Here is a 22,421-nt window from a genome sequence, read left to right as displayed (position 1 = left end):
TGCTGTATTCCTTGATCACTTCTAAAAGTTTTGTGCTAGAATCCCTAGGATTTTCCATATATACGATCATATTATCTGCAAAGAGTGAAAGTTTGATCTCTTCTGACACTATGTGGATACCCTTGATGACCTTTTCTTCCCCAATTGCGATGGCTAAAACTTCCATTACAATGTTAAAGAGCAATGGAGACAATGGGCAACCTTGTCTGGTTCCTGATCTAAGTGGAAATTATTTCAATTTAACTCCATTCAGTATGATACTGGCTGTGGGTTTGCTGTAGATGGCCTCTATTAATTTAAGAAATGTTTCTTCCATACCAATTTTCTTAAGTGTTCTGATCATGAAGGAATGCTCAATATTATCAAAAGCTTTTTCTGCGTCAATTGAGAGAATCATATGGTCTTTATTTTTTAGTTTGTTTATGTGCTGAATTACATTTATAGATTTACATATATTGAACCAGCCTTGAGACCCTGGGATAAATCCCACTTGGTCATGGTGTATAATTTTTTTTGGATGTGTTGTTGGATTCTGTTCGTTAGGATCTTATTGAGTATTTTTGCATCAATATTCATTACTGATTTTGGTCTATAATTTTCTTTTCTTGTTGGGTCTTTCCCTGGTTTGGGGATCAAGGTGATGTTTGCTTCATAGAATGTGTTGGTTAATATTCCATCTTTTTCTTTATTTTGGAAGAGGTTTAGTAATGTAGGTACTAGTTCTTCTTTAAAGGTTTAGTAGAATTCTGACGTAAAGCCATCTGGTCCTGGGCTTTTCTTTTTAGGGAGATTTTGTATAGTTAATGCTATTAAAGAACTTGATATAGGCCTGTTCAACATTTCCACTTCGTTCTGGCTAAGTCTTGGTAGGTGGCATACTTCCAGGTATTGGTCGATTTCTTTCAGATTTTCCTATTTATGAGAGTAGAGTTTCTTGTAGTATTCGTTAAGGATTTTTTGAATTTCTGAGGGGTCTGTTGTTATTTCTTCATTACCATTTCTGATTGATGAAATTAGGGATTTTACTCTTTTTTTCCTGGTTAGGTTGGCCAAATGTTTATCTATTTTATTGATCTTTTCAAAAACCAACTTTTTGATTTATTGATCTGTTGTATAATTCTTTTGGTTTCAATTTCATTTAATTCTGCTCTGATTTTGGTTATTTCTTTTCTTCTGCTGGGTTTGGGGTTAGACTGCTTTTCCTTCTAAAGTTGCTTGAGATATCCCATTAAGTTATTAACTTCCTCTCTTTCCATTTTCTTCAGGAAGGCTTGCAGTGCTATAAATTTCCCTCTTACGACTGCCTTTGTGGTATCCCAGAGGTTCTGATAGTTTGTGTCTTCATTGTTGTTTTGTTCAAAAAATTTGGTGATTTCCTTCTTAATCTCATCTATAACCCATCTATCCTTCAGCATAAGGTTGTTTAGCTTCCATGTTCTTGTATGGGTATGCAGATTCCTGTTGTTTGAGTTCAACTTTTATTCCATGATGGTCTGAGAAGATGCAAGGGATAATTTCTATTTTTTTAAATTTGCTGAGGTTAGATTTGTGGCCTAGGTTGTGGTCAATTTGGAGTATGTTCCATGGGCTGATGAGAAGAATGTGTATTCAGTTTTGTTGGGATAAAATGTTCTGTAGATGTCTGGTAAGTTGAGATGTTGAATGGTTAAGTTTAAATCTAAAATTTCTTTGCTTATGTTCTTTTTGGAGGATCTATCCAGCACTGCTAAAGGGGTGTTAAAATCTCCAACTACTATGGAACTGGAGGAAATCAAGTTGCTCATGTCTGTTAGAGTTTCTCTTATAAATTGAGGTGCATTCTGGTTGGGTGCATAAATATTAATAATTGAAATCTCATCATTTTGAGTATTCCCTTTAACAAATATGAAGTGTCCATCCTTATCCTTCCTTATTTTGGTTGGTTTATAGCCTAATGCGTCTGTGAATAGGATTGCAATGCCTCTTTTTTCTGCTTTCTATTTGCCTGGATATAGATGACCATCCCTTCACCTTGAATCTATATTTGTCTTTTAATGTTAAATGAGATTCTTGTATGCAGCAGATATCTGGCTTGAGTTTTTGTATCCAGTCAGCCAACCTGTACCTCTTAGAGGACAATTTAAACCATTCACATTAACTGAGAATATTGATAAGCCTTTCGAGAGTCCGGTGGACATTTTTAATCCTTTTGTGACAGTCGAAGTTGGAAGTTGATCAAAAGTTTCTGGGTGGGTTTACTTTTGTGGTGGAGTGTTATGCTGGTCTTTATAAAGGCTAGGTCTGAGAATATCCTGGAGAGCTGGTTTAGTTATGGCAAATTTCTTCAACATGTGAATGTCGTTAAAGTATTTAATTTCTCCGTCATAAATGAAACTCAGTTTAAATGGGTACAGGATCCTGGGTTGAAAGTTATTTGTTTTAGGAGATTAAAAGTCGATGAGCATCCTCTTCCTGCTTGAAAGGTTTCAGCAGAGAGATTTGCAGTTATTCTAATATTCTTCCCCTATGTAAGTGATTGTTTTCTTTCGTCTGGCTGCTTTCAGAATTTTCTCCTTCATATTTACTTTAGTGAAATTGATTATGATGTGTCTGGGGGATGTCTTATTTGGGTTGAGTCGTGCTGGAGTACTGAAACTGCTATCTGAATTTCAGAATCTCTTGGTATGTCTGGAAAGTTCTCCTTCATAATCTCATGGAGAAGAGGCTCTGTACCTTGTGAGGCCACTTCATTGCTTTCAGGGATCCCTATAAGATGAATATTGGTTTTCTTTGAATTACCCCAGAGCTCTCTGAGAGAGTGATCTGTTTTTGCCCTCCATTTCTCTTCCTCTTTGAAAGTTTGTGAGCGTTCAAAAGCTTTGTCTTCAATGTCAGAAATCCTTTCTTCTGCTTGCTCCATTCTGTTACTGAGGGATTCTACTGTGTTTCTCAGATCCTTGAGGGCTGCAACTTCTTGTCTCAATGTGTCAAAATCTTTGGTTATTTGGTCTTTGAATTCATTGAATTCTTGAGATATCTTTTGGGTTACTGCTTGGAATTCTAATTTGATCTTATTTGCTATCCAGATTTTGAATTCGATTTCTGACATCTCAGCTATTTGTTTGTGCATGGGATCTTGTGCTGTGTCTGCCCCCTTGATCCTTGGGGGAGGTGATCTACTCTGATTATTCATATTGCCAGAGTTTTTCTGTTGATTTTGCCTCATGATTGTTTTTCACCATTGACTCTGGCTGTCCCCAGAGTTGGGGAAGTGTCTCTCCAAGATTAGACCCCAGCGGGATCACTCTATTATTGCTGGATCATTGTAGGGAGTGACCCTGTGTAGTTCCTCTGGGGCTTCCCCAACCAGGGAGTTCTGGTTGTGGAAGCAGCTCCGGCGTGTGACACACCCGGATCCAGCAACAGGGCAGAGGGTGGTGCACACAGTTCTGTGAGTGCCTGATGCCCAGTGACTTTGGCACAGAAAGCCCAAGGCTCTAGCAGTCTCTGGCCAGGAGAAGGGCTCTGCCCAGAGGCAGGGAGGGCTCCAGAGGGCATGCAGCTACCAGAGTCCCTGGCCAGACAAGCGGGCCCATGTGCAGGCAGGGAGAGTACAGGAGGGAGGACGTGGGGTTGTGCGGCTCCCACAGTTCCTAGTCAGGGTGTGCGAAGGCCTGGTAGGTGTGGGTCACAGGTTGGATGTTGTGGCACAGCTCTTACCAAGGTCCGGGCGGGCGCCAATCACGGTCATGGTGCAGCTCTTATGGAGTTCCGGGCGGGACTAGAGCAAGAGATTTATTAATGAACTATGACGTGGGTCTATGTTGCCCTGGCTTTTCTCAAACTCCTGGGCTTAAGCAATCCTTCTGCCTCAGCCTCTAGACTAGACTATCACTTTTAATGATACAGCCCTTGCACACTTCTGAAACATTTATTTTGAAGACTCCACATCATATCTAACCTTGTGGCTCCCAAATATGTGATAGATGTCTGGAAACAAGCCTGCACCTGATTCTTCATTTTATGTTATACTAGTATATTTAGAAGGAATTAGAATGGGAAGAAATTACACCCTGTTCACACCTTGACTTAGGTAACCACTGGTCAGATGACTGACCTTCAGGCCGATAAAATGTCTAGCAGAACTTCATATTTCTCCAACCTGATTAGCATAGAGCACATTCACTTAAGAAAGAATCAAACACTTTAAGCTCCACTTGTTTATTAGAAGTTTTGCTGGGGTTGGCACGGTGGCTCACACCTATAATCCTAGCACTCTAGGAGGCCAAAGTGGGTGAATTACTTGAGCTCAGGAGTTTGAGACCAGCCTTAGCAAGCATGATATGCTTGTCTCTAAAAATAGCCAGGCATTATGGTGGGTGCCTATAGTCTCAGCTACTTGGGATATTGAGGCAAGAAGATCTCTTGAGCTCAAGAGTTTGAGGTTGCTGTGAGTTATGATCCCAGGGCACTCAACCCCAGGGCAACAGAGTGAGATTCTGTGTCAAAATATGTATACCATGGAATGCTATTCAGCTATTTTAAAAAATGGAGACTTTACATCCTTTGTATTAACCTGGATGGAAGTGGAAGACATTATTCTTAGTAAAGCATCACAAGAATGGAGAAGCATGAATCCTATGTACTCAATTTTGATATGAGGACAATTAATGACAATTAAGGTCATGGGGGGGAGGAAAAGCAGAGAGAGGGAAGGAGGGAGAGGGATGGGGCCTTGGTGAGTGCCACACCTTCTGGGGGTAAGACATGATTGCAAGAGGGACTTTACCTAACAAATGCAATCAGTGTAACCTGGCTTATTGTACCCTCAATGAATCCCCAACAATAAAAAAAGAAAAAGAAGATAGATAGATAGATAGATAGATAGAGTTTTGCCAATACCATTTGTTAACTTCATTCGAACTCAAAGATACAATTGTTTTGCTTTGTTTTGTTTTTGTTTTTTACAATATACAATAACTGCATGTAATCTCCAAATACGGCTACCAACCATTTCTGAGTCCTACTGCCCTCTCTTTGAACCTGAGCTGGCCTTGCAAGTGCTCTGATCCAATATACAGAACAAAAGTGGGAAAAAGTAATGTTCTGGGGATCTAGGATCCCAGGCTTAAGAGTACTGACAGCTTCCGTTTCCTCTCTGGGAGCCCACCTGCTCTTCTGTGGAAATCCAAGCCACAAAGGAGATAGAAGCACCAATAGCAGACACGTGAATGGACCACCCAGACATTCCAACCCAATCTAGTTCCCCAGCTACAGCTGGGGCCCCTGTCTTACATTGTATTATACTTTTCCCACAACCTATCACCAGGAGTAGGTGAACCCCCCAACTGAGTCCAATAAAGCTATAAAGTCAAGAGCAATAATAGAATGGTGGTCGTTTCAAGCTACTGAATTTTGGGATGGTTTGTTATACGTCAATAGATAAATTAAAAGGTGATTTACAGATATTTCTACTGAAGAAGTAAGATAAAGCTGTGGGAAGCAAATACTCTCACATAACTGCTGTTGGGAGTATAAATTCATATAGTTAATTTGAAGAGTAACCTGTTAGTATATGCCAACATTTGAAGGTCATATACCTTATAAATCACTAACTCCATGACTCAGTATATATTCTGAAAAATCACCCGCACATGTGGCAAGGTATAATTATTTCCATTTATATGAGAGAGAAAAAGAAAGAGAAAGATAGACTATCCATCAACGTAGGAATAGCTATAAGCCCAACACAGAATATTTTATACCTGCTAAAATAATGGGATAGATTTATATGAACCAATGTGAAATTTATATTCAATATATTACTGAGTAAAAATAATATGTTGTAGTACAGTATATACAGTAAGAAAGCATTTAAGCCAAAAATACAAACGGCAATACTATATATTTGTAAGTGCATGGGAAGTCTGAAGCAGTTAACTACATTCAGTTAACTACTTAGGATAGTCAAGCTGTGATAAGCAACTCCAAGATTTCAACAGCTTAACACAATAAAAATATTTTTATCTCACAAAAACTATGATATGAGTTGGATGTTCCTCCTATGTGGTTCTCCTCCAAATGATGACATGGATATCTGGGTTGCTTCCATTGTGTACTTCGCACAGTATGGTGTGTGTGGCTTTTAGGGTCTCTAGCAGTGGGGAGGGATGGAGGGGCATATTGGTTCTTAACTGTCAAAGTCTAGAACTAACAACGTTATTGTTGCTCACAGTCTCTTGACGAGAACTAATCATATGGCTCAACTCTTTTTCACCATTATAGATATTGCTATACTGCATGTACATGTGATAAGCTGAAATCTCTTTACATTTGCACATTACTTTGCAGTTTTCAAGCACCTTTCACATTCATTATCTGTTTAAGCTACGTAAAGATCCCATTATCTGTTTAAGCTACGTAAAGATCCCATGTGCTGAACAAGCTTGGTCTGATTCTCTCCCATTTTACAAATTGGAAAATTGAGGAATCTTGACTAAGGTCTCATGGCTATAAAACAGCTGAAACTCAAAATAAATTCTGTGATGCTCTAAGTCCAGTTCTCTTTTCATTAGAAATGTACCAATCAGCTTCCTGCCTTACATTATACCTTTTAAGGTGGCCTCAGTATGGGTGAATAAAAGGAACTAAACCAGAAAATAGATAAGGATTTTAAGGACATGAAAGAAATAGCTGTTTTGGGAATATGGATCAGAGTGATTTTGAAAAATGTTTCCATGGCTGTCTCCTTGACTAGAGTAAGACTTTCTAAATGACATTGGACCATGTTCACCTCTACAATGCTAGGGTCTGGTACAGGGCCTGACCCATACTGAGAACTAGACAAATATTTAATGAATGAATGGATGGGTAGATGGATGGGTGGATATATGGATGGATGAATGAGTGGGTGGATAGATGGATAGATAGTGACAAAGGTATGCCTCCTATGTCGTCTATCATAAAATCATAGTATTTTAGGCCTTAAATAAATCCAGATTTTTACTACTCAAATGTGGTTCCTGAAGCAGTAATATCAACATCAGTGAAATGTGTTAGAAATAAAGTATTGCAGACCCTCCTCAAGATCTACTAAATGAAAACCTTTATTTTAAGAAGATCTCAATATGAATCATAAACATTTTAAAGTTTAAGTAAACTCAAATGTAGTGGTCTTAAAATGACACTTCTTATTGTACATTATACATAGAGAAGTTCTGCCCATCACTCATGGTCTCCAAGTGGCCTCAAGCCTTATTTGGAAGCCAAGCTAGAGGCTTAGTCCTACCCCTTGGGCCTCATTAATCTGATGTTTCTTTACACCACAACCTCTTCACAATGTAAAAGAAATGCACAAAAAATGGAGTTTGTTTAAATTCAGTGTACTCAGTGTCTGTTCAGAGGGTAGGAGGATGTGAGCTTTAATTCTGAAACTAGTACATCATACTTACCAAAAAAAATGGTAAACTCAGGATATTGTGTTGAGTGTAGGAATCAGCATCCCAATGTTGCAGGTGCATCTTCCCTTTCTGTGGCATTCCCTTTCATCTTCAAGGAACTTCTCTCCAGGGCTAGTCCTTGTTATTATGATTTACCATCATTGCATGAAGTCATTCAGGGCAGAGTATGTATGACAAGGACAGTCTAGGAGTATACTTTATACGAGAAAAACTAATACTGGCTCAGACATTTTCACAAAGGTGATCTCTATTAATCCTTATACCACACAAAGAAGCTGGTATTATGTGCATTTTGCAGAGAGGAAACGAAGCCCAAAGAAGGTAATCAGCTTGCCTAAGTCACTCTGTAAATGCAGGATCCTTGGTCACAAAGTCTTAAGCTAGACTGGCTCAGATGAATGAACAGTCAATATGGATAGTAATAACCTTTTCTGGGCCCCTTTAAAAATACTGGCAGTAGTTACTGGAGAACTGCCCAACCCAATTCTTAAGTTTCCTGGCCTTGCTCCAACCATTCTCAGATCCAGGGAATTGAAAGTTTGCTCTTTAGAGACTGTAGATAGCTCCCCCTCTGCTTAAGAGATGGCTGCTCTCCACATCAACTCAGATGACTGTTCACAGCAAGCGTCACTGTTGCCCAGCACAGGGTGAGAAAGTCACCAGGAAGCGAGGAGCCTCCAAAAGTGCTCTGTAATTCTAGCTTCATCTGGATAAGGCAAGATTTTTATAACATTGGATTCCCAAAATGTTTGCTCCTTGACACACAAAGCTGGGAGATGATCTGGGATGTCTGTTTCAAGGAAGAAAACATGGAGTCAGGGAACTTCATTCCTCCAAGTAGAAATGACTCACGATTTGATAAAAAAAATACATGATTTGATAAGCACCCACTACTGCTCAAGTCAGAGGCTAAAAGTCAAATATTTTTGAGATTTTCCAAATCAAGGAAGTAAGGACCAAAGATGTAAAATGGCCTAGCCAATGCTAAGTGTCCAGTAAGGTGCCAAGAATTAGAACTTTTCTCATTCTGTAAAATTATCTTTGCCACATTTATACCTAGCTGGTAACCCTCTCCTCTTTTTTATCAATACTATTTCCCTAAATGATCTTTCCCAGTCCCCTGTCTAAGAAAATGCCTATATACCACAAACTTCAGATTCATATTTCTGACTCTAATGTCACTCCTGAGTATAAAAATATACATCCGACAGCTTACTGGATATCTCCACTAGACTGTCTGACAGGCAACTCAAAAACTTAATTTCCCCAAAGAACTCTTCATCTACATCTCCTTCCCAAAGTTGTTCTACCCTCAATCTTCTTTAGATAATTACACCACCCAACACTTGTTTACTCAATCCAAAAATTTAAGAAACATGTTTTACCCTCTTTTTCCTTCACACCCCACATCCAATCCATTATCCTCACTGGCCATAACTTGAAAAGATGACCTAGATCAACCTGCTTCTATCATCACTATTGCTGCCCTCCACTCTCATTTCTATTTCTCCTAATCAGCCTCCTTGCCTCTCTCCTGTTCATCTTCCAACCATTGAATCATAGCCTGCAAGGACCCATTGATTCAGTCCTGACAGCCTGATTGACATCATCACCTATTACACTTATTGCTTCCACTTCAAACAAACAGACAGATCTTTTCTTTGTACCTTATCCATGCCAAACTCATTCCAGATTGGGTCTTTGCTCTTGCTGTTCCTCTAGCACCAAAGACTTTTACCAGATCCCCTTAAGGGCATCCCATCACTCAGGAAGACCTCCCTGACCATACAATCTCTAATAATTCCTCCATGACCTCTTCATTCTCTAGATATCACTCTACTTTATTTGCTTTATAACATTTATCAGTGCATTTTGTTTACTCACTTGTTTATAGTCTGTCTCTCCAGCACCACCAATCTCCTCTCAAAACTGTTAGCTCATTAAGGTCATGGACCAGTGTCTGTCCATACTGAGAACATAAGTTCTACAGATCATATAGTCTCTATTGCAACTTGATTCTGTCATTGCAGCCTGAAAGGAGCTGTAGATATGTAAGCACATAAGCATGACTGAGTTTCAATAAAACTTTATTTATAAAAACAGGCATTAGCTGGATTTTGCCTATGGGCTATAGTTTTCCAGCCTCTTAAGTATTTTGATGAGTTTTTAACATATAGAAGATGTTCGGTAAATATTATTAAATGCATAAATAAATGAAACATAGAAACAGAAAATTTTTGAAAGAAAACACTAAATAAAATAGAAGGGAAAATAAGTACTTAGCAGGCTGGCTCTTGTATACATCTGGCAATAGCTTATTCCTAATAGAACCTCATTGTCTCTCAGGCACATGCATTTGCTACTATAATTTAATATTTCTGTTCCTCTGAGACTAGACAAAAACTGACACTATGCTATGTACTAAGATCAGGTTGTTCACTGGACCCTAAGGTTTTGGAAGATACTTGAGACCCTACTGGAGGCCCCCTTCTCCATTTACACCAGACAGAGCCTGAATATAGAAAAAGTAGTGTGCCCTCTCAGCTGATAATAAAAATTACCCACAGGTCCTAAAATATTTTTAGCAAATTATCATCACCAATGTTTTCTATGATTCTGTTTCCCTTGAACTGCATTTTTTAGCCCTTTTCCACTTTAACTTTACCCACATATAACCTTTATAAAGGATAGAAATTGGGATTAGAGCACTATAATTTATTGTGAGACTTCACCTGCCAAAGATAGGATTACTGAAACTAAATGTAGACACAACTGGAGAATTAGGTTTAAGAAAAAGCACTTTCTGGTTTGAAAACAGAGATTCCAAAAGCCCTGGAGAAGGAGGAGGCTAAATTCTGCCCTGGGAAGTAAACTGCTCATTTAAGAATAACAGAGCATAAGGGTTCATGAGATTCCCCTCTATAATCCAAGATAACAAAAAAGGTGAGTTATTGGTGCTAGAACTGTTTCAGTCTCTCAACTCCCCTGAGGGAAAAGTAACTCAGAATTTGTTCTCCATAGAAACAAAGGTGCACGCCGCAGCTACATTTTAGGGAAATAGTGCTCAGACTCAGAACTTGAGAAACATTAAAGGTTAAGAAGGCACTTATGGGCACCTCGCCACCATTTCTAAAAACACTCATTTCAAGGAGGAGACTTTGGCTTTTTGATAAGAGTTATTCTCAGTAGAGTTAGGTGGTATCTCATTGTGGTTTTAATTTGCATTTCCCTAATGATTAGAGACATTGAGCATGTTCTCCTGAGTTTATTGGCCATTAGTATGTCTTCATTTGAAAAGTTTCTGTTCACTCTTCTACCCACTTTTTAATGAGCTTGTTTGATGTTTTCTTACTGATTTGCTTGGGTTCTTCGTAGCCATAGTTTCATGCCTAGGCTCAAATCTGTTATACATTATGAGTTAATTTTTGTGAGTGATGATAGGCACAAGTCTTGTTTCAGTCTTCTGTATATGGCTATCCAATTTTCCCAGCACCATTTGTTGAATAGGGATTCTTTTCCCCACTGTGTGTTTTTGTGTGCAAAGATCAGATGCCAAAACAACAGATGCTGGTGTGGATGCAGAGAGAAAGAAACTCTTATACATTATTGGTGGGACTGCAAACTTTCCTCTATGGAAAGTAGTATGGAAATACTTCAAAGAAACTAAAGTATGCCTACCATTTGACCCAGCAATCCCACTGCTAGGTATATATCTGAAAGACTTGGGACAAGACCCCCACTCTGTCCTGGACTACGACGACCTCAATCAACCGCAAGAGACAGCACTTGATGCAATCAGCAAGAGGGTTTTATTCCAGCATGCTGGGGCTTAGCTCATAACTCTCTCAGGAGAAGAGGAGTCAAGCCCCGAACAGCAGGTTTTACAAGCTTATAAAGGCAAAAACCACAAAGTAGGGAGGGGTAGCAGACATGGCAGGGGCTTTAACCACAAAGTAGGGAGGGGTAGCAGACATAGCAGGGGCTTTCTAGATAAGAAGAACTCTGGTTCATTACTCAACTGTCTTAAGACAAGATTACCAGTTAAACATTTGCTTAGCCCTTTTATCTGCTTCAGCTCGGGGCTATCTCCTGGAACAGTTACAAAAGGTCACATTCTCATGGTAGGGGGCGAGAGGTGCTGCTACAGGTCACATTCTCATGGTAGGGGGCGAGAGGTGCTGTTACATGGCTGGTTCCCCCCCCCCTTTTGGATTTGGTAGTACTTTCCTTCATATCCAAAGGAAAAATAGGTTATTTTATGAAAAGGACACTTGCACTCAACTACTTATTGGAACACAATCTCAAAGTCATGAAAACAACTCAAGTGCTCACCAATATGCAAATGGATTAATAAAATGTGGTGTATGTAAACCATGGAGTACTACTCAATAATAAAAAAAGAAATGGTTATCTAGTGCCTTTTGGATGGAACTAGAAACCATTCTTGTAAGTGAAATATCACAAGAATAAAGAAACAAACACCACATATTCTCAATACTAAATTGGAGCTAATTGGCCAACACTGTGTGCACATGTGGAAGTAAAACTCAAAGAAAATCAAGCAGGGGAGAGGGCGAGGGAGGAGGGGATGGGTGAAATTAATGCTTAATGGGTACAGTGTACCCTATCTGGGTAAAGGACACACTTCTAACTTGGATTCAATCTGTACAAAAACAAATTTTGTTTTTAATATTCTGAAATAATAATGATAAAGGTGACTCTGACTTATAAGCAAGTGATCTCTAAATATAAACTTTTGGAGCACAATATGTTTAGAAAGGGGAGGAAGACATTTACAATGTCTGAGCGGGAAAGAAACCAAAATGGGAATAATTATTTAGATTTCCTTTTTCTCCTCTGAGCCATAAACGATCCTGGAGTTAACAAAAATGTTATAAACTAAAAGAAAGCAATTTTATAATCTAAAGGAAAGCAACTTTCCCTCCTGCCTTTTGAACTCCGATTTCTGAAAAAAAGGGTTGATGAATCAAGTGAAGCTCTAGTCTTCCAAAAGTCTCTAAACTCAAATGACATACTTATAGAAATAACTTTGTAAAGTCAATAGTATGCCTTTTCCTGAAAGTTGCTTATGAGCACCATCTACTGGGCATTACCCAAACTCTGTATTTACAGAAATTTCAATACACTTGTAATTACACTAGCCATGTAATTCAGCATTCACTTACACAATGGCCTCTTGGCATATAAAAGAAAACTCCTGGGAACTCAGGCAACGTTTTGGATTTATCTGCAAATCTTCTTGTCTTGGTACTTAGACAGGTGCTGAGCTAGAGTTGGAAATTCCATTTCAGGGAAAAAAGATGTGAAATGGAACCTTCAGGAAATGAAGGCCCACAGAACCTCTGCATAAGAGGGCCAGGGCTTAGGGATGGAGATCTAACGAGGACAGTGTGCTGTCCAAGCCTCGTTTCCTTCCCTTCTTATTGTCCTCACCTACCTGGAAAGAAAGGTTCAGTCCTTTGAGAGAACATCAGTTTGTTCTCAAATTCTTTTCTTCTCTTTTGACAAAACAAGATCATGAATATTCAGTCTGAATTGTTTCCTCCTGGCAATGACTATCATTGTCTAGCTAATAACAAAATATATGCACGTACATCTGTGTATGTGAGACCATATAGCTGATCTTTCAATTTAGCACCTTATATTATGGTTGGGTCCACTGACTAAAATGCCACAATCCTGTGAGGTAAACAAAATGTTCATCTCTGGATTTTCTCACCTCAGAGCTGTGGTACTGAAGATTTTGCACCATTACTTCTGCTTTTCTCATAAATCCTTTATGATGCTATTATTCTCTGGAGTGCTCTTCTCCAGAGCACTTCTCCTGTTTTCAAAATGTTTTCATATAAAAGGGCAGCAACAGGACAATAGACGGTAGAGGGTGGAGTTTCACCACTCATGGGGCAGCAATATGGCTGAATGAATGCGGATTTGAATTCCAGCTCTCCCACTTACTCACTGGGATAAGTGGCAGAGCTTCCTAGGACGGCGTAGAACGAGTCTGTGTTTCTGTATCTTCATTTCTTGCTTTGTAAAATCAGGTCATATCACCTCATAAAGTTGTTATGATAATTAAAATGAGATGTTTTCTAAGTTGGCTAGCATAAATTAAGTATAAAATCATTTTCCTTTCTCATTTTAATTTTTAGAGAGCCCTCATAAATAGTAGATGTGAGAGTTCCTCCCAGGATGTCTCATTAGAATTCAAAGGGGTTACTTTTTCTGTTCATTGCAAGATCTGCAGCGTATTATTGCAGAGTCAGCTCATAAACCATGCATGAACTTTCTCCAAACTGGTGTTTCTACCTAGGAAAGAAACCACTTCACCATAGGTGTCTATGAATCAAAAGGGAAGGTTTTACACGTACCAAATATACACATCTGCACGTCTCAAGGAAATTGCTGAAAAGATATTAAGAGGAAAAAAAAAGTTACCTGTGCAGATAAGTAAAAAACCTCCAAATGCCACCCAACAAAATCCATTTATATGAAATCAGAAAAAAACTTTAAAAGAAAGTTGTTTTTACTACAGCTTTCCTTTCCTTGATTTTGATTTGCAGCCTCAATGAACTATATCTCAAACTACAAACACACAAAAAAATGGTGCTGTTGTATTAATTGGTAGTCAACATCACAAATGTAGCTAAACATGTTTACAAATAATCTTAGCTTTTAATATAAATGTGTCAAAATTTCAACAACAGTGAAATACTTTCCATTGTTTGCTCATTTTTTGATTCATAAAATACTTACTGAACACCTAACTTGACCTAGGCAGTGTTCCAATTGCTGGAAATAAAACAGCAACTCAGACAAGCAAATCATTCCTGCATTCATGGAGCTTAACATTGTAGTGTGGAGACAGATAATAACCATGTAAACAAATAAATAAATGATATAATTTCAGAGAGTAAGTACTATGAGAAAATATGACAGGATAATGCAGTTCCCTAGAAATCAGTGCTCAGCCTACCCATGAGCCCACTCAGGACCCAGGCTACCCCAACAGCAGGGTGGCTTTCTTCAACTGCGTGAAGCCCGCAAAGGGAGAGGCCAGTGAGGGGTCCCCAGCCCAGAGCCCCCCTGTGCAGCAGGTCGTGCGGCTGCTGGGCCAGGCTCAGAAGCCCCAGGAGCACCCCGCCTGGGACACGACCACCTGCCTCCCCTTCTTCTACCAGGCTGCTGCAAAGACCATGCTCAACATCCTCACTTGCTAAGGATGGCTCCTTCCCCTGGATCCTTGTGCAGCTGGAGTTCTTTAGCACAGGGCCACCCCTAACACTCCAAATTCTCTCCTCAGGTCACCTCTGCCCTCCCCCATCCTGCTCCCTTAATCCTTCCCTCAGGGTTTTTTCTCGGTAACAATGACAACAGACTTGAAAGGAAAAAAAAAAAAGAAAGAAAGAATCAGCGCTCAGACTTTCTAAGACAATATTGCTTGAGCAGAAATCTGAATGACGAAACAGCCATGAAAAAATTAGATGACAGAGCAGTCAGACAGAGGAAACAGCAAATGCCAAAGACATGAAGCATGAACCATGTTTAGGTGACAAAAAGCAGGCTACTGTGGCTGGGCAATAAGGTCAGAGAGGTTGTGGGCTGTGCTTCTCAAACCCGAAATGTGAGTAAGAATCACCTGGAAATATTGTTAAAATGAAGAGTCTGATTCAGTAGAGGGGCGGGGGGGTGCTGAGATTCTATTATACATTTCTAATTAGCGACCAGATGACGCCGGTCCATGGAGCCCTCTTTGAATAGCAAGGCTGCCTTATATGCTGTGGGAAAAACAATTTCCTGCTAGCTAGAATAGAAAGCTGTTGTTATCTGCTGACCTTGCATCTAGAGAGACCTTCACAGTTACACACAGTTCTCATACCCCTTTGGTATTTCCACTCACCAGCTAAGCTAAGTACTTCGGCAGAATGCACTATAAATGCCTATGTTAAATGATGAAGCTAATCATCTAAAGACCCTGCTTTGTAGTTTCCCTGGTGTTAGAAAGAATAACAAATATGATGCTGGAATGGGGTGAAACAAGATAAGGCAAGTGAAGGGAAAAATTACATATGGGTTTTAAATCATATTTCTGGGTTCAAAACTTACATTAACATCTATAAGATCTTTTGCAAGTTGCTTATCATCTCTAACCCTTGACTTTCTCATTTAAAAGCAAGAATGATATCCATTTTGTTGGGAGGATGTGAAAATCACACACAACAGACAAGTATAAGTTCCTTGTAATAGTAGGAGCTCAATAAATGTTTATTCCCTTTTCCTCTTCATCGTCTCCTCTGTCAATACCCTAACATTTGTATAAAATAGAATCATAAATCTGAATTTTGCAGAGCACAACTTATTTCCAAATTAATAATTCAATGCCTACATCCATGTGAAGTAACTGGTTGATCCTATAACATTTGCTTATTGTTACTCTAAAGATAATCAGGCCTAGGTTATGGCCCTATTCTATCCCTAACTTGCTGGACAATCTTTGTTAAGCCACTCGTCCATCTGTAGACCTCCCTCAGTTCATCTGTCAAATGAAAGAATTGTAGTAAATGGTCCCACTCACCGTTGGCAACTTCCACCTGTGATTGATTACCTGGCAAGAGCTCTGAGGGGGTGGACTTGTCTCCCAAGAAATATGGCAGAAGCGTTGCTGCTGAGATATTTGGATGATAAGTTCCAAATTCATTGAGAAGACAGGATGAAACCCATGTCCATTAACCTTAGCCAACAAAGAGCTTCACTCCCTTCTCTCCATTCCCATTATTCCAGAAACTAAAGTGCCAGAATATTATCTCATCCTTACCAGATCTTTAATATTTTTAAAAGCAACTTACATCACAGGGAAAACTTGAGAACAAGACTTAATGGAATCAAACGTGTGCATAGCTCTGTTATTTTATTTTGTCACATATTACTGTTAAAACCCTTTATCTCCTAAAATATCTTTGAGATGAAAAGAAATCTATAAAAGTGCTAATATTTTAGAAACTTGAAAACCCGTAAGGAGGATGTGTAAGGGTTTGTGTATGTTTTAGTCACCACCACCTACTTCTATACTCTTTCCCCCACCCCTATTGGAGATTTTTATGTGCTTTTATCTGTTTGCTCTGGTTTTTAAATTTATGTTGTTGTTGTTGCTGCTGCTGTTGCAAATATAATCAAAATTAAAATGACTCCAACAGCACATATGCCTTTAGACGCTAGAGCATTGCAATTGCTGTGAGAGGCTTAGGCTGAAAAATGCATCTTGTCTAAAGGTTTGTATTTCAGAGAACTAGGTTTTCAATAAAGACATAGAAATAAACAGAGACTCTTTCTGAAAAGGTTGGATGCTTCATCCCAATGGAATATTTTTCCCCATCTTTAAGAGGAGATTAGTTACTTTCAGGTATGTCAACAAAAGTGCCCCTTCTTTCAGATCCAGCCAAATTGAAGAGTCTCTTTTTAGCCTTATTTACTCTCTGCCATAGAGGGTTTTACTGTCTTCTTTATACTGATATTTTTTTTTTTTTTGCAGTTTCTGGCCGGGGCTGGGTTTGAACCTGCCACCTCTGGCATATGGGGCCGGCGCCCTACTCCTTTGAGCCACAGGTGCCGCCCTATCCTGATGTTTTGAAGACTTGAAATGTTGAATAAGTAGAGCAGACATCTAAGAACCAAGTAACAGTGATACATGGTGCAGTTTCAGAGAGCACACAGTAGCCACACATCACACGATGATAGAAGAGTAAACTATGTGTACCAAAGGTAGACACTAAATTCTCCAAATGATATGTGTTTCCCAGATTCACACGTCTATGGAGCAGGCAAAGGAGCAGATGCTGCTTACCCTAAACACTGGTTCTTTCGCATTATCTCTGCTCTTTCCTGGCCAAGGGCACCCATAATTACCTCCCATAAGCTGAACCCTCAACCTTACTCTGCTCCACCCACCGCTGAAAATTGTATTGGCAATTAATTTGTCAGGAAAATGCTAGGGTATGTGAACACCAGTAATTTTATACCATAGATATTCAAATTAAACCCGGAGCCTGAGTATTTTCAGTGTCAAGTTGTAAAATGGTTGCAGAAGAAGAAACACAATCTTCCTCCTGCTATCTACTGACTAGAAGCAAAAAAGAATGTTCCAAGTGCGTGTAATAACCTTGGCCCTGTCTGTAAGCTTGACTTGGGAACATTAAGAACAAAAACTCACTAATTATGGGTGATGCTCCTTGTGTTCCTCTTTAGGGACAGACTTGTTTGTTCTGTACCCTTCCTCAAGGGCTGGGAAGTTTAATAAAGAACAATAGTGTCAGATACTGGTAACTTGCAGGAGCCCGCCTTAGTTCTGCACCTTATTTTCCAAGGATTATTGTGGTGTAGAGATCCTTGGTCAATTGACATGCATGAAAAAAAGCACAGGATAAAAGGGCATCAGCATAGCACCAGATAGGAAATTCTCCCAAACCGTGTCATATAGAGAAGGAACGCCTCTGGAACATTCAGGCTCTGATTTGGGGATCAGAGGGGAAAGCAGAGGGGAAATTAAAGGGGAAAGCAGAAAGCTTCAGATTCTCCTATGGTTATTGTTTCAAAGATTCCTTTCATTTATTCTTTTAGAGGAAGAAAGATAGCTAGCATTGAGTACCTACATTGGATCAAGAACCTTACATACATTACATCATGTAATTTTAACATCAAACCCATTAGGAATATATTAGCCACAATCATTTTATAAAGAAACTGAGGCTTGTGGGTCAAGTAACTGCATAATTCAGCCAGTATGTACCCTTTGTGTACTTCAAACCCATGTTCTGGGCCTTTTCCTATTACATTTGATTTTTATGTCAAGAAACACCTGTGTTAAGACTCATGGAATTCTTTCATGAGCTCTCCTAATCTACTATATGTAGATTAAATAGGTATATTTATTTAATTTTACATGTGTATGCACTAATATTTTTTAATGTTCATGGATGCTGTTGGGCCTAATGAAATATGGATGCATTTAAAAGTGTTCCTGAACTCAGAGCACCTTCTCATAATTGCATGTTTTCCATAGGTAGATAACAAAAGTATAATATTTTCATATGGATACATGAGTATTTTTGTAGTCAAGGGTCATATACGAGATACCACTGTTCACACAGCTTCCTAAATCTACTCTTAAATAGTAAACTGAGCACTGCAAAATTAAATTATAGCACCATGAAAAATAGAAGTCATTATACCCAGGTTTAATCTCAAGAGAAAGCTACTTCACAATAGCATAGACAATCATTTCTCAAGTTATGACCTCAGAAATATGAAGGACTTGGTTAGTCCTTAGTTCCTAGGCACTACTCAGACATAGTAAGTCTGAGGTAATGCTCTGGAGATGGGGCCCAAGAAGAGAGCTTATAAAGCTCCCTTCTAGAAGACTCTGTTACCCATAAAGTCCACTGAAACTGCTGAACAATCAGTGAAAATGGATACCGTGAAATAAATGCTGACCTACTACTATACAATTCTGCATCTAAATAAGATTCAAGGGATTAGCATAAAAATATATAGGGTGTGAAGCCTTGAACATGTTAATTCTTGTCCCTGGAGAACACAGACTGTAAATTGCTAATACATTGTTAGCCAAAAGATATTTTTTCTCCTATACTGAGATGTGAGGATGCTTTTCCAGACTAGATTAGTTATCTTTTATCTTTTTACTCTCCATCTCTCCTACTTCATATAGAATAAACATCATTCTTTGATATCGATAGAGCCTCTCTGCTGGGTACAGACATTCATGCCTGTAATCTCAACACGTTGGGAGCGTGAGGTGGGAGGATTGCCTGAGTTGGGGAGTTCAAGACTGCAGTAAACTCTGGTGATGCTACTACACTCCAGCCTGGCAACAAAGTGAGACCCTGTCTCTAGAAAGAAAACAGAAAAATTGATAAAGCCTTTATCTTTACTATTGCCATTTGTTTCATTTTATTTGTTTTTATATTCAGACATCCTTTCCTTACACATGCTGAGAATAGAGGATGGGAGTTTATCCTGGTAAGTCTAACATACTTGTTGTGATGAACAACTAATTGCCTTTAGGAGCTGTTAGGAAAATGGAAACCTTAATGTAATGGGAGAGAAGGAACTTTGCATTCTCAACATCTGGGATGACAAGGTTTCATCTTTAAGGTCAATTTCAAGTGATTATCAGTGGACTGCTGGGCCCTGTGTTGAGGAAGATTCTGAGACCACGCCTAGGCCTAGGCCCAAGAGGAAAGAGTAGTGGGACTGACGATGTCAAAGTGGCAGCAAAGTGACAGGCATTTGCTGTTCTTACTCTTAGGGATTCATTTGCATTAGAAATGCCTTTCTGGTTACGCAGATCCCCAAATCAGAGACTTCTGGAAACTTCCTCCCTTCCACATCTCACATTTAATGTCAGAGAAGCAGGATCCAGAAAGGATAAATGTCCCCAAACTGCATAACTACTTGGCAGTGAGAATCAATTTTAGAACCAAGTTTTTGTTTCACACATACAGTTCTCTTTCACACGCCTAGAGATGTCTCACGATGAGACAAGTTTCCTTTAACCTTCGCCATATCTATTATATGGCTTTGGGAAAGACATTGGAGAAATTCTCCACTATGCCAGGTCAGGGGACAGTTCTCCTAAACAGCAGATGTGGCATGAGACCTACCCCCATGCCAAGTTGACCCGCAAAACATCAAGGAACAACCTGGAATAATCCAACCTTAGAAGAACCAGACCAGGTAATGAATAGTTCTGCTCTCCTAAGCAGGAACACATTTTCAGGAAAGTTGAGGGGAAAGGAGAGTTCTCCAGATAAAAGCCAGCTCTAGGAGACAGGTCAAACTGAGTGAATGCGGCATGTCCTGAATGTGTTTTCTTCCCTGGAACCTGCTGGGTTGAGGGACGGAGTCTCATCCTTCAGGGGTGTGATTATAGATTCTCCTTCACAGATGCACTCTGAAATGTACCATCAGAGAGTCAATAATTAGAGAGCTGCATTCCTCCTGATGGATTTTCACACATAGAGATGATTGCTGCTTTATAGATTTCTCACATCACTCACGGTTAGATAGGATTCCACCAATCCAGACAATTGGGCCTAAGAGGAAAATTAGCATCAGAGCATTTCAGCACCTTCTTTCTCTTAGAGCCGCTAAATAGTTCCCTTACATTTCCCTGTTCTTTCCTTTTAATGGTCTTAAATGGTTTTTCTTTTTTGTTTGCTTTTTTTTTAATAAACCTTATGTATAATGTTCCTCCAATCTCAAGGGACAGGTACCAATTGTACCCATAAAAAAAAAAACTGATGTTCCAAACAAGAAGCCTTAATCAGACTCATTCTAGAATGCAGGCATTGTCTGCAGAGGAATTACAGAAAGGAAGAGAATGAACTAGAATAAGGATTGAGGCAAAGCTGAGGGGCCAGTCCCTACAGCTGTACCCTGCAATGCTTGGCAAGAGAAAATGAGATTAAAAAAAGAAAAAAGAAAAACAATGATTCTTGTTCCTCAAGTAAAAGGCTTTTCCTATGTATCACATATTTTCTATACCAAGCCAGACCATAAGGGTAAGAGGAAAGGGGTAAGAAACTGCAACTAGACTCTTCTTCTAGATTTGCAGGCAGGCTTCACTGGCAGCATAGACGTTAGCCTATTAGGGGACTTAGTACAAATTAGACAAAGGTAGCCCCCTGCTCAAGACACTCTACTGCCATCTGCTGGAATTATCTTGAAATAACTATTCCTATCTAGGGTGACTATGAGTGAATGTCACCCCCAGGGGGTGTGCCCTGCCACTGCATAACTCAAACAATTGTAAATTGAAGTTGCCTTGAAAGGAAATCTAGTCTGGCAGGGAGAACAGGAAATTCCAAGGCTGTGCAAGTATGATTGTGAGCCACAAATTAGTCTAAGTCAGGAGGCCACAGCATGCAAATTAAGGTAAGAGATAACCCAAGATGAAGTACTCCAGGGTAGAGGTTGGGCTGGCAAAGCCAGAGAGGCCATTGCCTCTGGAATGAGGCTGATCAGATTAACTAGCTGTTAATGGAGGTAGGCAAAGCTCAACAAGCCCACAGCAGGCTCTAGCCCCAAGCAGACTGAGGCAGTGGGTCAGACTCCAACTAAGAGAATCAGACACATACCGAAATAAAAATGTAATCAAATAAAATAATAAAAAAAAAAAAATCAGACACATACCTTCAGAAAATGACCCTAAGTCTCAAAGACTAAGGGAGAAGCTAGGCTACAGCTAGAATCAGCCAGCCTCAGCTATGAACAAAGCCTGAAGTTGCGGCAGGATTTAATAGCCATTCTACAAACTTCATTGGGTGCCTGCTATTTGCTAAGCATTGTGCTAGGTGAAAAGGCCATAGAGATGAATGAGTCATGACCCCTCCCTCAAGAAACTCATGGTCTGCTAAATGCTCCAAAAACAACTTTTTTGTGAATGTAACAATTCATCCAAAAAGATCAATATTTAATGAATGGTATGATATACCTGGCCCTATACTAAGCACTATATATATATCAGTGAACTAGAAACAGCTCATGCCTTCAAGGAATCTACAAACAAGTAATTGTAATATGAGGGTACAAGCACCCACTATAGTACTTAGCACAGAGGGCTGCAGGAGCACGTAAGAGGGCCACTTATCCCAGTCTTGGAGATCCTTGGAAGGGTTCCACTAAAAGCAGCAACTAAGGTAACAAATGTGGCCAGTGCAATGGAGGATCTGAATTTTTAATTTTATTTCATTTTAATCAATTTTAATTTTAAAATTGAAGCAATGAAAAATTTTGCCATTAAATACAGCTTTATTTTTTGATGGGATTACATTTCACTCTAATCACTGCTTTGCATGAGATATTGTTGAATTGTAACCTGCACATACTTTTCTCTCTTAGAAACTTTTAAATTACATACATTGCTCCTATTATATTTCTAGCAAATAG

The sequence above is a fragment of the Nycticebus coucang genome, chromosome 8 (genome assembly GCF_027406575.1).
Source record: "Nycticebus coucang isolate mNycCou1 chromosome 8, mNycCou1.pri, whole genome shotgun sequence".
In the NCBI taxonomy this organism is placed as follows: domain Eukaryota; kingdom Metazoa; phylum Chordata; class Mammalia; order Primates; family Lorisidae; genus Nycticebus; species Nycticebus coucang.
This window is presented reverse-complemented; position numbering follows the sequence as displayed.